General features: G+C 51.2%; 1 protein-coding gene, 1 long non-coding RNA gene and 1 other non-coding gene across 4 annotated transcripts in view; 2 read left to right on the top strand and 1 right to left on the bottom strand.

Annotated features, from left to right (window-relative positions):
* The window catches only part of LOC127042431 (zinc finger protein 560-like), an 816,513-nt gene that overhangs the window by 217,771 nt on the left and 585,579 nt on the right, over positions 1 to 13,163 (top strand). The gene's annotated exons all lie outside the window — the stretch shown is intronic.
* LOC127042434 (uncharacterized) overlaps positions 1 to 13,163 on the top strand; it is a 206,901-nt gene that overhangs the window by 164,310 nt on the left and 29,428 nt on the right. The window lies entirely within an intron of this gene.
* On the bottom strand, positions 1,537 to 1,609 carry TRNAV-AAC (transfer RNA valine (anticodon AAC)). Its single transcript has one exon. It is a non-coding gene; the product is annotated as a tRNA-Val (tRNA).

Here is a 13,163-nt window from a genome sequence, read left to right as displayed (position 1 = left end):
CTGGCTCCCTCTCACACATGTGATGCTGAGACAAGCTGTGAATCTCTGGCAGATATTGCACTTACACAGACATCCGTAGGTAGGGACACAGCCAACTGAATTACATGAATGCTTCTGCAGCCACTCATAACACTAATGATAGAAAGTCGCCCCCCCTACAGCTCTGCAGCCTTGCACCCCTGGATCATACCATCTTGCCTTAATCAGAAGCCTGATCAGTGTGAGTTTATTACACAGGGTCCACCCCTCCCTCACTGTGAATAGTACATGAACCAGCTTTGTAATGGAGCTGAGATTTCCCAAGATCTTCAAGCAAAATATACCAGTTTAAGTAGAGCATAAAACAGATTTATTAACTACAGAAAGATGGAGTTTTAAGGATTATAAGTGGTAGGAATAAAAGATCAAAGTAAATTACCATGGAAATTAAAGATAAATTCACAATCTAAACTTTACACCTTATTACACTAGGGCGTAGTTCAGTTATGCACACAGGAAGGCTTAATGCTCGAGCTGCTGCACATGCTGGGCAGGCTTAAGGTCGGGCTCCCCATGGCAGGAGAGAAGAAGACTCGGCCCCTGGAGGGGCAGGCTGGGGCTTCCTGGATCCCATTTGCTCACAGCCAGCGCCCTGCCCCCACTCCCAAGTCATCCATGGCGCCCCCAGGTCGGCCAGAATGGAGCAGCAGTTTTTCACTGCACTACGTCCACTTATGGCTTACAGGCAACTCCCAGACTCACCACAGTCCACCATCTCGGCCAGAAAGGAGCCCACTCAGCCTCACCATTGCTGCTTTTCCTTCCCCCCAGAACCCCGCTTCTCCTGGGCTGCAAGTAGCCATCCCTGGGATGCCAACAGGCAGCCACAGGGGTCTGTCTCTCAGCAGCCAACCGCACCTCCATGGGTTCAGCCCTCAGAAGGGCAGGTGGGGGTTTCCTGGATCCCAGTTGCTCACAGCCAGCCCAGCCTCCACCTCTAAAACCATCAGTCATGCCCCCAGGTTGGCCATAAAGGAGCCGCCATTCTCCACTTGGACTCAGCTTTGCTTGTTTTCCTTTCACCCAGAACCTCCCTTCTTCTCCTGGGCTGCAAGTAGCCACTCCTGGGAAGCCAAGAGGCAGGCACAGGATTCTACCTCCCAGCAGCCAACCACACCTCCCAGGCTTTGCAGAATGAAGGGTGGTGCTCTACTAACCCCACTTAACCGCACAGCTTCTTCCCTGCCTTCCTCAGCTCAACTTTCCTCTATTGCCCCATTCCTGCCTCACTTCCTCCTTTGGCCAGTCACGCAAAGGAGCCCAGCAGGAAGTGAGAGCCTCTATAGGCCAACCTCCAACAGCAGAGGTGGCCAAGCCACAAGCCTCCAAATGGTGACTGGCCTAACTACTCTAGGTTCTCCAGCCTGACACCAAGGTGCTTTCTCCACTGCTGTCAGCATCCTCTGTCATGCAGGGGTTGGAGTTATCCCAGGGACAGGCCAATAGGAGGAGTGCCCTTTCTGAATAACAAGGGGATCTGGGAAAAGAAAGCCAGCATGTTTCTGCCTGGTTTTGAACCAGGGACCTTTTGCGTGTTAGGCAAATGTGATAACCACTACACTACAGAAACTCCACCTACTGGGTTGTTGCTCACTCTGGCACAGACCGATGGACAAATCTAGAGAATGTGGTGGTAGCCCCTCGATAGGTCAGCTGGCAGGGCAGAGGACTGGAGCCAGCACTCAGGAAGTCGTCCTTACCTCGCCCGTGTGACTCCAGCTTGAGGGAGAGCTTCTTTTTCTTCTCCTTGCTGACAAAGAGCAAGAGAAGAATGAAAGGTCAGGTGGGCCAACTCGGTGCAGAAGCCCATGCTGTCTTTTCCTGCTGCATAGCCTGAAATGAGGGACTCGTGGCAGTTAAAGGAACTGCTGCACTCTCAGAAAACATCCCGCCCGTGCATAAAGGAGGATAGAAGAGCCTGTTAGTCTAGCACGCTCCCAACTGAACTGTTTCAGCATCTGCTAGGTTTCTTTTTGGCCTGTTACTTTTCTGTCTGGGATGTTGTTGTCAGCTGTGGCACAGAAAAAGGACGTCATTGCGAGCTGCCCATGAAGATAAGATTAACTTTTGCCTTCCTTGCTCGGCTTTACTTGCTTCCTCACCCTATTCCTGCCTTAGTTCCTGTGTTACCTGAAGGCAACGGGGGCCCAGCAGTACGAAGAGGAAGTTAGACAGCTAGACCCTGGTGGCAAAAGTTCTGCCACCGCTTGCCACCCCACTCTCTTCTCCCAGCTTCACATATTGACCGCCAGGGACTTGGTGCCCAGCAGCGCAACGGAAGGCAGTGGACAGAGCCACCCTCGCCTTGAAGCTCTGGCTCATTAAACCGTATCTTCAGTCGCTGATGGCCAATGAGAGACCAACAGCGCTTGCCATTTTAGCACTTGAAAATGCCATTGGTCAGTCACTGGATCTCTTTAATGCTGTTACATAACAAATGAAAATAGAATCTCAGTGTGACATTCTGTACCTTTGGGGGAGTGTGCTGTAACCCCCATATTCCTCATTTTCATATAATCGTGATCTTATATACAGAGCATGCCTTGTAAGGTATCAGGGGAAAGGATATGATCTGCTGAAAGTCATTTCTCTACCCATAGATGTTTACCATTCATGCATATGAAGTTATGAGAATTGTGCAGTGTGGTTATCACTATGCTGTAAGGTGGGGGAGTCAGCCAAATATTAGCTCCCCAGTGACAACAGCAAGGAAAGTAACCAACACCCGGACAGGGTGTCAAACAACCCATCAACAGCCATTGTTCAGCAAGGGAGCTACAGTGCAATCACTTACCTGCAAGAGGACACCCCAGGGGAATTGCTCAGACTTGCTTGGAGAGACGCAGTGATGCTCACCTGACTCTGAAGGGGGAGCAAAGCCAAGAGGGAAGAAAGGACATGATAAAAGCAGAGACATTTGCCATGCTTTGTCTCTCTCGTCCACCTACATCTACAGACACCCCCACACCAAGCAACTGAAGCGCTGACGAAAGGGGAGAGCCTGGCTGAAAAGCCACCAGCCGGCCTGTGGTGAGAAGCATCTAAGTTTGTAAGGACATTGAAAGGGTTAAGATCAGCTTAGAGTGCATTTTGCTTTTATTTCACAAAACAACGAGGAGTCCGGTGACACCTTAAGAACTAACAGATTTATTTGGACACAAGCATTCGTGGGTAAAAAGCCCTCTTCTTCAGATGCATGGAGTGAAAATTGCAGATAGAGGCATAAATATATATTGGAACATGATGTAAAGGGAGTTACCATACAAGGGGAGAACCAGTGTTGAAGGCTAATTCAGTCAGGGTGGATGTGGCTCTCTCCAAGTAATTGACAGGGAGGTGTCAATACCAAGAGAGGGAAAATTGCTTTTGTAGTGAGCCAGTCACCCCCAGTCCCTCTTCAAGCTCAAATTAATGGTGTTAAGTTTGCAGATCAGTTGTAACTCTGCAATTTCTCTTTGAAGTCTGTTTTTGAAGTTTTTTGAATGGCTTCTTTTAAATGGCTACTTTGAATGGCTACGTTTAATTGTGTTATTGAATATGAACATGTAAACGTGTTATGGAAGTCCCATGTGGTCTAGTGGTTAGGATTCTTGGCTTTCACCCAGACAGCCTGGGTTCAATTCCCCACACAGGAACAATGCAGAGCTTCTCCTTGGAGGGGAGGCAAGAAACAAAAAGAATAGGAAGGGATCCTGCCAGCAGCAGAGCTGGATAGAGTTGGGAGCAGTACTGGATTTGACATGGTGCCATAGTGCTAGGCCCAAGCTCTGAAGGGACCTGTAACAGTAACTTCCTCCCCTCTGCAGAAAGGGAGCCTCAGAGCAGCCTGGATATTCAGTAGGGGAGCTGAGACCCCATAGGGCCCTGGGAGCTGTAGTTCCTTGACCAGCTCCCTGCCTTGGAGCAGAGAAGGAACATTTCCCAGCATTCCCTTGGCTGCTATCAACAGGAAAGGGAGGGGGGAAGCTGTGAGACTCCATGTGCTGCAGCTTGCTGTGGCTGGGGGGGCTGGCTGGCTGCTAGAAGGGGGTGCCACCTGTGAATAGGGAAGAGGTGTGACCAAGGAGTAGAAGGCTTTGGCCCAGGTAGCACCCTCAGAAGACTTCCCCAGACAGGCTTAGGGATGCTGGTGTGACCTCGCCTGGCAGCCCCCAAAGATGGAACTGGGTGGACTAACTGGACAGGGCCCCTCTCTATCTGAAGCTGGGCAAGGGAGGTATGTGGATCCCACCAGAAGGTAAAATGGTAAGTAAGGAAGGGGAGGCTCTACTGGACCTGGACAGCTTCAGATACAGGACAGGAGGATTCCACTTCTGAGCCATGAAAATAGAAATTGACTTTTCCTTTCCAGATGTATCTAATATTCATAAAGGGAATCTAGCCCCTGCCTTCCAGATCTGAACACCTCAAAATCAGGAGTGCTCAAGCTCAATTTGGGCAGCTGTTACTTCATTTCTCCCAAATCAAATATGCTGATCCACTGTCATTTACTGTAGAAAAAGTAGGAGAAAATTGAGCAACAAACGTTGGGGTCTTCACAGTGCTAACGAGGGCTGGAATTGCTATTTTCAACAGCCATTACACTTTTTTTTTTAGTTTTGTTTGTTTAAAAGGAAGACAGTGATATTGCACTGGCAAATTCCCCATAGAAACAAAGAATGGAACAAAAGAATAATAAAGGCACCTCAACTTTCCTCATTTATGTAGGACGGTCTTATTAGATGGATCCAGACATCTTCCAATCACAGAAGCTGATAATTGTTCCACTTTACTGCAGTTCTGTAACCATGCAGGAACCTAGAGGAGGAAAGTGCCTAACTCCAGAGTCTGCAGCTGCCTAGGGCCAGTGCTGAGGATTTAGAGTCCCTAGTGCTGCCCTTGCAAGGTTCAAGCATGCTCAGCCTTGGCATTGCCTCCGCTCCTGCGGCTAGTAGCTGCAGCTGTCTAAGGCTGGCCTCTGGCAGTTGCCCCATGGCTGTAGCTAGAGAAACTACAAGTGGCTCTATGACTCCTGGGGCCATTAAGCTAGAGCTCCTAAAGACACTGGAGTTAACCTCAAGGAACAGAGGTCACCAGTAGGAAAGGAATGTCGGGGGAGCAGGGAAGGCGGGAGCAGGTCAGGCTTGCAGAGGGAGCTTCCAGCTGGTTGGGAGCATGTCCAAAGTAGAAAGGAAACAAGTATGGGGAGAGGTGGTGGTGACCAGGTAGCAGACTAGCATGTAGATGGGAGCAGAGGGAGAGACGCTGGTGTCTTCAGATTCCCAAGGGCTAAGTCCTCACTTTGGGGAAATGGTGTTTGCAGGTGGCTTGCTCACATGGCAGGATGGGGGCTGAGGGAGGGATCTGTCAGAAATGATCAGGTGTCTGCTGGCTTTAGGACTTTGAGCTGAGACTAGGACCACATGCAGTGACTGGTGACATGGGGGGTACTGGAGACGTGGCTAGAGAAGGTCTGAATGAGGAAAGAGATAAATCTGTGGGGAGTTTCCTTGGTCACTATGAAAGTTCTGCTCACTGTGGACACTGGTAAACCCACATGGGTGTACAGCTCAATAAGAAAACCCGCGGGCTGAGGGAGCTGTGTATGGCAATGCATATAGTCATGGAGAGGTGTGTGATCAAAATGAAAAATGTCTCTGAGGTTCAGTACCGGGTATACGAAGGCACCAATGGCACTGCCCCACCAGGCCCACACTCGGAGCCCACAGTTACTACACTGGGGCCCCCAAATATGTTTGGTGCCAGGGCCAACAAAAGGTTAATCCAGCCCTGACTGCCTGAGCACTATTTCAGCCTCACATTTTTGGGTGGAACTCCCACAGTGAGAGCTGCAGAGCACTCCCCCGCAACACACACGCACACACTCGTCCTGGTGTTGGGAGGGGAACAGGAGAAAGGACAAAAGAAGAGATGAAGAGAAAGGAGGGAGGGACAGGTGGATGGAGGAAAAGGTGAAACACAAAGGACAAACCCTAATGTCCCCATGATTCTAAGGGACAAAATCCCAGGTGCGGAATAAAATTCTGCCTCCTTAAGCTCATGTTTTCCATGCCTAGAATTCAACTCTCACCAGATGGATCAGACTGAACAGGTTTCACACCTCCAGGAGGCTCTTACCTTCTAAACAGGGACGGCTGTTTTCTAGTAAAATCACTACAAGGAAAGGAGAAAACTGGAAAGAGGTTTCTCCTGGCGCTCACGTCCGTGAACCCGAATACTCTCTCAGTCCTCAGACAGAGACCTGGAGAAGGAGACTTGCTGAAGCAAAGCCACAGGGGTCTCTGAGGTTTCCCTAGCCCCTGGCCCCTGACTGATGTCAGGATCTCTCTGTGAGGTCACCACCTGCTCACCAATAGTCTTTGACCAATAGTGTGAGGTCCTGCAAAAGGCCTTTGTGATGTCACTGCCACACCCCGCCCTTGCTGTGCCAATGTCCTGCCCCTGGCCAGGCACTTTGGAGCTTTGAGCTACTCCCTGTGGATCACCTCACTCAAGGAGCTTTTCTGTAGAGCATCCTCAGATGTCTAAGCACACGAGTGCCATGGCAATGAACTGACACACATGGCACCAAGAGGAGATCATTAGTAGACTAACCTATAGGAGAAGGACACCCCAGCATTAGTAGGGGAGAAATCCCTACTGAACATGCATTACACCTAGCAGCCCCTGCGTGGGGTCGGGCAGGGGCTGCGGAGGGGGGAGACCTGGGAAAGGGATGGATGGAAAATGTCTGTGCAGCCGAGACATGGCCGGGGGGCGAGGGGAGAAGAGCAGGTGACCCCTGAGGAGCGGGGAGAAAAAGGGAGGGCTGAGATCCCCTCGGAATTACCACTGCCCCCTCCGTGGAGATCCCCCTCCTCTCCTGTCCTGCCCCCTTTCTCCCTAGAGAGCAACAAGCAACATCCAGGCTGACACCCCCTTCCCTCAAACCCCTGAGAAGTTCCCTGTTCCCCTCCCCCCATTGTGCCCCATTTTCTCTCCCCTTTGCCAATGGCCAGTTCAGATCTCAGGTTTGGGGTGTTTCTCCCCATTTTCACCTGCAGTGATTTGTCCTTGTGTAGGTGGGAAATGGTTCCCCCGAGTGATTTCTGAACTGGGCAGAGGCTGGGGGGGGCCTGAGACAGGGACACCTCTGGGTTGGGCTGGGGGGGCCACTCTCTGCTGGCAACAGGGCGTGGGAAGGGCCAGGAAGGGGAGGGGGGAGCAAGTGTCCCCCATAGAGAGGGTCCAGCCCCAGGCTGCTACCAGTAGCACATTCCTATCCTGGCCGGGGTGGGGGGGGCTTTCTCCAGCTGGGACCTGCCCCCTAGGCAGCCCCAGGCTCTGACCGCACCAGCCCCGCCTGGAGCCCCCAGTGAGTGAGAGACCCCGGAGGGGGAGGGGGAGGGAGCACTGGGCCCTGACAGGAAAGTGACTCTCTCCCCTCAGATCTTGGTGTTTTCCTCTCATGTTATCAAATATGCAGTTTGTGACACAATTTCTTTGCAAATCTCAAAGATTCAAATAAAATAACCTAAACATTTGCCCCACTTCTCTCTAGTTGTCTATTTCTAATTGAATATGCCCTGAGATTTTCCTGTCTCTAATTATAAAATAATAAGAAAATCTCAGATTTACACCTTTTCTCAGATTATTGAACACAAAATGTTTGCAAATGTTGCCCATTTCCTCTTTATTCATTTACCAAGTATTCATGTGAAACACTCAGATTTTACCTCCTATCAACAACTGATATAAAATCCCTCTGATTTTCCACTTTCCTCTCTATAATTTGCAAAATGGATCCAAAATCTCTGATTTCCACCCTTTGTCTTTCATTTCTGAACACTGATCTGAAAGCTCAGGTTTTCCCTCTGTGTCATTATCAAATGTCAATTAACAATCCTCTCAAGTTTTGTGCTGTTCCTTATGTTTCTAAATCCCAAAAACTTCTTCCTTCGGGGGAACCTGTTGCCCTGAGTCGCTCTCCATTCTGGATGTTGCAGGGGATTACATTTCCCAGTGATTGTCTTTCCCCTCTCCTTTGAGGATCATTTGTTCCCTCTTTTAGCTCTGTTAGATATTTGCCAAAGAAAGAGACCAGCCTGATATTTAATACACATCAAAGCCAGAGGCCTCCCCCTGTTTGGGGATCAGTGGTTCGCAGCTGGTAGTGGGAGAGTTGGCTGGCCCCTTTTCTTTTCTCCAGCTGGCACAGGATGAGGGGGTCACTCTGAGTGCAGCATGTCTTGAGAAGTATCCCAAACCACAAGACAAATGGTCTCTGTGAAGGGTTGCTTCCCACAGTGCTAAGATGTAGCCACCTCTGGCAGGATCCATGGTGGCTACTATTTGCTAGTGACAGGCCACGGAAATTTCTTACCTATTTTGCCCCTCCATGCCAGGCCTGTACAACATACGGCCCACGGGCAACGTGCGGCCCGTGAAGTCTCACTGTGCGTCCCGCAGCCGGGAATCAAAGGGCTCTGGGCTGCCCGTAGCCGCGGGGAATCCAAACCCCTTTAAAGTTCAGCCGCGGCCGGGATTCAAAAGGTTCTGAGCTGCCCGCAGCCGCAGGGAGCCCAGAGCTCTTTAAATCTCAGCCGCAGCCAGGATTTATAGGGCTCTGGGCAGGCGGGCGGGGAGCTCAGAGCTCTTTAAATCCCAGCCACCAGGGCCGGCTTTAGGCCAATTTAACCAATTCCCTTGAATCGGCCTCGCTCCTAAGAGGACCCCGCACCCAAGCCCCAGTACCAGCAAAAGCCAGTGCGCTGTACCAGGGTGGCCCAGTTTCCCCAGGGGGCAATTTAAAAGGCCTGGGGCTCCCAGCAGGGGCTGGAAGCCCAGGCCCTTTAAATTGCCACTAGAGCCCTGCTGCTGGAGCCCTGGGGTATGGCTGCGGGGCTCTGGGGGCTATTTAAAAAGTCCAGGACTCCCATTGCTTCTACCTCCCCGGCCCTTTAAATAGCCACTGGAGCCCCGCCGCTTCCCCAGGGTTCCCGCGGCTATTTACAGAGCTGGGGCAGTGGAAGCAGGGGCGCCTCGGGCCCTTGAAATAGCCCCCAAGCCCCAGGCTGCTGCTGCTACCCTAGTGGGAGAGGGGGGAGGAGGAGGAGGAGAAGGAGGCACTCACCATAGAGGATGGGCTGTACCCCCTGTACCTGCACCCCCTGCCCTGCCTGCAGCCAGCCCATCCCCAGCCAGCCCCTGCTGCACCCCTGCCCGCACCAGCCCCGCACCTCCTGCCCTGCTTGCACCAGTTCCTGCCTGCAGCCTGCCCATCTCCAGCCAGCCCCACACCCCCTGCCTTGCCTTCAGCCCTGCACCAACCCCTGTCTCCAGCCAGCCCTGCACCCCCTTCCCTGTCTCCAGCCAGCCCCTGCCACACTGCCTGCCCTGCCCGCACCAGCCCTGCACCCCCTGCCCTGTCTCCAGCCAACCCCGTACCCCCTGCCTTGCCTTCAGCCCTGCACCAACCCGTCTCCAGCCAACCCCTGCCGCACCCCGCTGCCTGAAGCCAGCCAGTCCCACACTCCTTTGTCTCCAGCCCTGCCAACCCATGCAGCACCCTCCCTGTGGCCCTGCCTGAAGCCAGCCAGCCCACCCCACACCTCTTGTCTCCAGCCTGCCCCACACCCCTTGCCCAGCCTGCAGCCAGACCCTACCTCTCGCATCCTCCCCCTCCCCCACCTCCAGCCAGCCCCATGTTCACTGGTGCCCTGCAGTTCCGAGGGAAGTAACCCTGCACACCTGCTTCAATGAGATGGGCAGGGAGCAGCTGGGACCCACACATGTGCACCCTAGCACACCCTAAGGGAGTGGCAGAGCTCATTTCTAGTTCAGACCCATCTTTTTAAAAAAGAACTTTTAGGTAGGGTTAACATACATCTGTACTTTCCCGGACATGTCAGGCTTTTTGGTTCTTAAATCGCCATCTGGGAGGAAAATACGGACGTATGGTAACCCTACTGGTACAAAAAATACATACTGTGGCAGAACTTTTTATAGGGAACCGGTTGTTAAGAACTGAAAGGCTTTTTTTTCCCCAGTCATCCCTGCGGGGCCCCGCACTTCCTAAAGCCGGCCTGCCAGCCACGGCCGGGATTCAAAGGGCTCTGGGCTGCTCGCAGAGATTCCCGGCCGCAGCTGAGGTTTAAAGGTCTCAGGTCTCCCCACCGCCACGGGCAGCCCAGAGCCCTTTGAATCCCGGCAGCAGCTGAGATTTAAAGGGCTCAGGGATCCCTGTGGCTGCAGGCAGCACAGAGCCCTTTGAATCCTGGCGGCAGCTCCAGGGGATGGAGTGAGGCTGGGATTTCAAGGGCTCAGGCTCCCCTCAGCAGCAGGAGCTCTGGGACCTTTAAATCCCTGCCCCCAGCCCTGAAAAGCTCCGGGTTCCCCCAGTCGTCAGAGCCCCAGGCCCTTTAATTTGACCCTGAGGGCTCCCAGCCACCTCTTTGGCTGGGAGTCCCTGGTTGATTTAACATCAAGTAACACCTCCCCACCACCAACCTTCCTTTTTGACCCACAGCTGTTTTGGTGGGGCGGCGCTGGGGAAGGAGGGTTTGTTTCTGCAGGGCTGGGCGGGGTGTTTCCGCCAGGCTGGGAGGTCCTGAGTGGGGGGTGTTTCCGCAGGGCCGGGGGGTTTCGGTCCTCAGCTGTTTTCTTTGGAGTATTGTGGCCCTCGCTGTTTTACTCAAAGTACTGTACAGGAACTTTTCAGGGGGATTAAGGCAAAATGCCACATTTATTAGTAATACAGGTATCAATTAATACTCTATGATATGCACATGAGATATATATCACAGTCATGCATTCACGCACACACACAGACATAAACACACTCCGTCTTGCTGTTGTTACCAACTAGTTGCTCCCCTTAACTGCACTGGCCAGGTGAGTTAGATGGGGGAGGGGTGGAGCCGGACTTCTACCGATCGAAATCGATGGTCCGATGGTGACAAGACGAGATCCGGGGTCCTTCTGCAAGACACCTCGCATTTATAGCAGCTTCCCTCTTATGCAAATCTAGACCAGATTCAAAATCTGGGTCTGGGTCCGTTGGTCTTTGTGCTGCTTTTCTCTGGGTGTTGTCCCAATGCTGCTCAAAGAGGGTGTTTTCTAAAGAAGGTGCTTGCTTCTAATCCCTGAGGCCATCAATATGTCTGCTCTTCTTTATTGGGCCCACTTGACAAGTTGTATTGTCCTTTGCTCTGGCTCCCATTCCCTCTTCAACTGTTGTAGCTGTCTGGAGGTGGGTGTCTTCCAAGCCTCACTCATTCACACCTCATTCAGTCAATAGAGCAATTGATTACAGAGTGCGGGGGAAGATCTTATTCTACTTCTAGCAAAAAGGCACATGTTTTCTTTTACTTTAACTATACTATCCTTAGGGGCTATAACATTTGATACAAAGTTTTCTACCAATTCTCTATATAGGGATCTAATACAAAGTTGTATGAAAATAGAGAGGCACAATGCCAAGTCATATGAATTACAAAATAACATCATGCCGGATGCAATGTCATAAAGATAAAGATACTTAATACAAAATAACACAATGCAACGTTATAAAGATTTATAGAGATAGTTAATACAGAGATTTCTCTACATCACCACTTTACGAGTTGTGCAGGCCTGCTGATGGCATTCGCGGGGCTTCTTGCTCGTGTGGATTCTCTGATGCTGAATAAGGTGAGAGCTGCGATTGAAGGTTTTCCCGCACTCACTGCATTCATAGGACCCCTCCTGTGTGTGGATTCTCTGATGCCGAATAAGGTGTGAGCTGCGACTGAAAGTTTTCCCGCACTCACTGCATTCAGGAGGGAGAGGATAGCTCAGTGGTTTGAGCATTGGCCTACTAAACCCAGGGTTGTAAGTTCAATCCTTGAGGGAACCATTTGGGAATTGGTCCTGCTTTGAGCAGTGGGTTGGACTAGATGATCTCTTGAGGTCCTTTCCAACCCTTATAAGCTAGGATTCTATGATAGGATCTCTTCCCTGTGTGGATTCTCTGATGCCCAATAAGGTGCGAGCTGCGACTGAAAGTTTTCCCGCACTCATTGCATTCACAGGGCCTCTCCCCTGTGTGGATTCTCTGATGTTGAGAAAGGCCTGATCTGTAAGTGAAGTTTTTCCCACACTCAGCACATGTATTTTTTTTGCTTTTCCCTGCAGATTTCCTGCTGTATTCTGGTTTCCTTAAGGCCCTTCTGAGTTCCCTGACAGGAAATAAATTTATCCATTTTCTCCCCTGGCTGGTTTCCCTGCTCTTTTTCTGGTCTGTGCTGAACCTCACACGTCATTGCATCACCTGCTGTGATAGAGACAGAAACCTCAAACAGGGATGGAAAGGGGAAGGCCAAACCAAAACAAGTGCTGGAGAGAGGACAAATAAAAATCAGGAACTCAGCTCCCCCCAACAGGAGAGAGGAGGGGATCAATTCAGCCTTCACATCCCATCCAACTTCACAGGGGGAAGGGAGAAAGCTACTGCCCGGTGTCTGCTAGCATCTATAGGAAGCCTTGAGCTATATTTACCCTGTGGATGCGACCCCTGCTATGGACAATAATGAACTGAGAGACTTCCCAAGAGCTTTGTAGGGCATCCTAGATGTTTCCTTCAGGCACTTACAGATTCTGAGTTGGTTTAATGTTTCCTCATCTGTGCGGGGAGATCTCAGGATCTCTCTTTCCTCTGAACCCTGGAGCTCTGGGACCCATGGCTCTTCCCCTTGTTCCAGCTGGGAGATCATATCACGTTGGAAAACCAGAAACTCCGCTCAGATGAAAGAAAACAAAGGAGTTCAGTTGATTTCATACAACTTGATCATCAAAAACATTCTGTTAATTTATCTTCAGTGCTTAGTGTGACCTAGTGTGCCTGGGGCAGTCCTCACTGAAAATGCCAAGGTCAGAGCAGGCTGAAAAAAGGGAGAGCAGATGCTCCCCATACTGGTGGTTAACACTGAAGTTAAACTCACTGACCAGTCACAAACTGTGCTTCTGATCCCACACACTGGTTAACGAGACTCTGAAAAAAGAAATCACACGGCCCCCTTTATTGCATGACAGTTCTCTGACTCCTAATCAGCAACTAGGTCCCGTACAGTGAGAGGTTATTTAAAAACTCTGCTCACTGTGATACA

The sequence above is a fragment of the Gopherus flavomarginatus genome, unplaced genomic scaffold, assembly GCF_025201925.1.
Source record: "Gopherus flavomarginatus isolate rGopFla2 unplaced genomic scaffold, rGopFla2.mat.asm mat_scaffold_43_arrow_ctg1, whole genome shotgun sequence".
In the NCBI taxonomy this organism is placed as follows: Eukaryota; Metazoa; Chordata; order Testudines; family Testudinidae; genus Gopherus; species Gopherus flavomarginatus.
Note: the sequence above shows the minus strand (reverse complement) of the source record. Positions and strands in the feature narration are given on the sequence as shown.